Raw genomic sequence first — 3,962 nt, 5'->3', positions numbered from 1 at the left:
CAAAATTTTACTGAAATGAAGATCTAAATAAATGGAGATCTGATGTGTTTCTAGTTAAGATGATTGTGTTTCCCATATTAATTGGTTAAAATATCAGTAAAGCATATATATATATATATATATATATATATACTTTAAAGATTTATTTATTTGAGTTAGAGAGAGAGAGAGAGAGAGAGAGAGAGAGAGAGAGAGGTTTTCCATCTGCAGTTCACTCCCCAAATGGCTGCAATGGCTGGAGTAGAGCTAATCCAAAGCCACAATCCAGGAGCATCATCTGGGTCCCCTACATGGGTACAGGCATTTGGGCCATTTTCTGCTGCTTTCCCAGGCCATAGGAAGAGCAGGACCCAGGACATGAACCAGCACCCATATGGGATGCCTACTATGTCATAGCACTGGTCCCATCAATTGATTTCTTTATGAAACTTCATGGATAAAAAGAATATGAGAGAGGAAAGGGTGAGCAGCCAAGAATATCTCATAAAAGAAAACCATGGAGAAACCTGGCTTATCAGTTGCTGAGGGGCTGGCACTGTGGCACACCAGGTTAATCCTCCAGCTGTGGTGCCTGCATCCCATGTGGGCACCGGTTCTAGTCCCGGTTGCTCCTCTTCCAGTCCAGCTCTCTGTTGTGGCCTGGGAGAGCAGTGGAGGATGGCCCAAGTGCTTGGACCCCTGCACCCATGTGGGAGACTAGGAAGAAGCTCTTGGCTCCTGGCTTCGGATCAGCACAGTTCCGGTCGTTGCGGCTGTTTGGGGGATGAACTAACGGAAGGAAGACCTTTCTCTCTGTCTCTCTCTTTCACTGTCTGCAACTCTATGTGTCAAATAAGTAAATTTTTAAAAAAAATCTTTATGCTACTTTTGTAAATGGGCACATAAAGAAATCACCTAACCAGAAGAGAGACCCAGAAACAGATTTATTCATCCATAGAAGTCACAGAGCTTTCATTACATGACGATGGGGGGAAAATGCTATTGGCTCAATGGCCTGTCCTTGTGAAAATAAGTAGAAATGAACCTCTCTCAGATTCTAAACAGATCCACTTTAGATGAATTAAAAGCTTAAAAGTTAGTTTTATTCTTCATATCTTAGCTATTCACCAGATATAATTTTGAAGATGTGAACTATAAGATGTGAAAATATTAATTTTTAAAGTTTCCAGCTGGCCACAGACCCTCATCAACTGATTCAAGCATCTCACTTATGTGCTTATTTACAACTGGATTTATAATTTTAACTTTGGCTCATCCCTGAACAAATTTACTGAATATGGTCTAGTGATCAGATTAACAGGCCTCTGTAATGTTTTAGCCAATCCCAACCTCAGCATATGCATAATACAATTTTAATGACGCAGAACAACATATTTAGTCATCAAGTATAAGCAGTTTCCCCATTAGCAATTTCATTGGAAATCCCCCAGTATGTAATTTCTATTAGTGACTTTATTATGAAGTTCCATTGCTGCCTGCTGAGGGCTGTACCAGGAACCAGATTTGATGATTCCAACAAATGTTACTTCCCCAATAAAGCCTTACCAAAGCCTGAAGGCAAAATTTGTTACTCCCTTCTGCATATCCTTGTTTGCAAAATAGAGACTACTGACATCTACTGTCTATATAGGTCACAATGAGAAACAAAAGAATCAATGCCTTTAGTGCTCAGCAAATATTAGCTACTCTTAGATTTGTTTTGTGTTTATATTCTTATTCAGATAACTCTATTATAATGCATACCACAGTGTGACATGAATCAACTAATTATTTATACCACTATCTCCCTCTTAATATAAACCTGTTGAAGATGAGAAGTGTATTTCATTCATCCATGTGTTCCTAGCACCTAGTATTGTTCCTAGTGGGTGGTAGGCACTCAATACATATTTCTTGCATTTTATTTAAAAAGAATTGCTTTTACAATTTCGTATTCTTCTAAAAATCAGGATTTCCATATCTATTCCAGGTTCCAGTCCTTTGAAAGCTCCTGAAATTTATGTCCCAACCTGTACCTGGGAGATGACAGTTCTATTTGCACTTGCCCATTATTGGATATAATAAAAGGCTTAGTGATGTCACATGACAAAATTATAACAATTTAAAAATATTAATTGGCTTTATTTTGTGATTTTAGAATAAAGTAACACTTCATTTCATAAATAGAATAAGTTTTCCAAAGAGCTGAGCAGAAGTTGGATTTATAGACAAAAAAGAGCTTAAGAAAGAAGAAACAAAGAACAAAAGGTGTATTGGTTATTTCAAAATTACTTTCATTGTAAGGCAGGAACAGAGAAAACAGAAAATAGCAGATAGTTAATATAAGGTTACTTCAGGTTGCTTTTTTTTTTTTTAAGAAAGGATTAAACCAGAAGCAACTTCATTGTTGGCCTGTTTGGGAAATTTAGCCATTACCTCTCCTCCCTCCTGATTTCTTGGAAGGCCAGGTAACTAAGGTTTGATAATGTGGAACTCCGATATGAGTGACTCAACTTTGTGTGTGTGTGTGTTTAAAATTTACTTATTTATTTGAGAGGCAGAGATACAGACAGAGAGAGAGAGAGAGAGAGAGAGAGAGAGAGAGGTCTTCCATGCACTGGTTCACTCCCCAGATGGCCTCAGTGGCTGGAGATGGGCCACTCAGAAGCCAGGAGACAGGAGCTCCTTCCAGGTCTCCCACATGGGTACAGGGGCCCAAGCACTTAAGTCATCTTCCACTACCTTCCCAGGCCATTAGCAGAGAGCTAGATCAGAAGAGGAACAGCCAGGACATGAATAGATGTCCATATGGGATGTGGGCAATGCAGGTGGAGGCTTAACCTGATACACCACAGTGCCAGCCCCTGGGTTTTGGTTTTTAATCTGGTCTATTGGAGCCTTGTGCAGGACGTTAGCCCAAAACAATGACTTCCTATAACCTCTGTTTAACCAAAAGATGATAGAATTCTCAGAAGCACTCCCTGAGGAAGATGAGAAATGTCCAAGTTAGGTTGGATAGTTTGCTACTCTGGACAAAAGTTTCTTAAAATTGTTCTTCATTACTACCTGGGTTGGTCAGAAAATGGAAAATGTAGGATCCAAGCATGAAAAAAAAAAAAAAACCTTTACTCAAGACTGACTGATTTATTGAAAATATCTCTTTCAAGTTCATTTAGAGATAGATCTGATCAACTGGCTGCAGATTTTATTTATCTATGTGGGTCAACCTGAGAAACAAATGGGAGCTGATACAATTCATGGCAAGGTGAGGGCTAGGGACTGGGGACACTGAGGAATTAATGCAGACTTGCATTCTAATCATGACCTGTGACTGATTCTAGTAGTACAGTCATAGGCTAAAAGTGTTTAAGAATATCTCTGAGAGGCAACACAGTGTGGTGTGATATGTAGTATAGATCAGTTCAAAATTTTATTGGGAATTTTATTAGCTTAATTAATAAGCATATCAATGTATTTGGTTAGAGGGTTTATAAAGATACAAATTATGTGGTTACATATGCTTGGAAAAAATTTGTGCTATGTTAATGGAAATGGAACATAATAAACAGAGAGAATAGGTTTTTAGATAGTAAGCTATTTTAAGGTATTACTGAAATGGAGAGGAAGAGGCTGTATGGATCTCTGTTTTTGTGATCACAGTGAAAGTGAGAGCTGGGAACATTACCAAGAACCTCACCAAGTGGGTCAGAAATCTTGGAAAAGAATAAATTCTATAGGCATCACTCTTGGTGATCCAAGTACAGAACCCCTCCCCATATGGAGATGTTAGGAGAAGAAAAATTGCATACAAATGCAGTTACAAAGGCAGAGTAGAGCATGGTCTTGTCAGCTGGCCTTTTGAGTAAAACTTGGGAAGGACTGAAGGAATGGTTGGTGTTGCTGGAAAGTATGACATCAGATGGGGAAGGACTTTCATGGAAAATAAGCAAGGCTTGCCTAGCTTTCACCCGCAAGAGCCTGGT

Source organism: Lepus europaeus, chromosome 5 (assembly GCF_033115175.1).
Source record: "Lepus europaeus isolate LE1 chromosome 5, mLepTim1.pri, whole genome shotgun sequence".
In the NCBI taxonomy this organism is placed as follows: domain Eukaryota; kingdom Metazoa; phylum Chordata; class Mammalia; order Lagomorpha; family Leporidae; genus Lepus; species Lepus europaeus.
Note: the sequence above shows the minus strand (reverse complement) of the source record.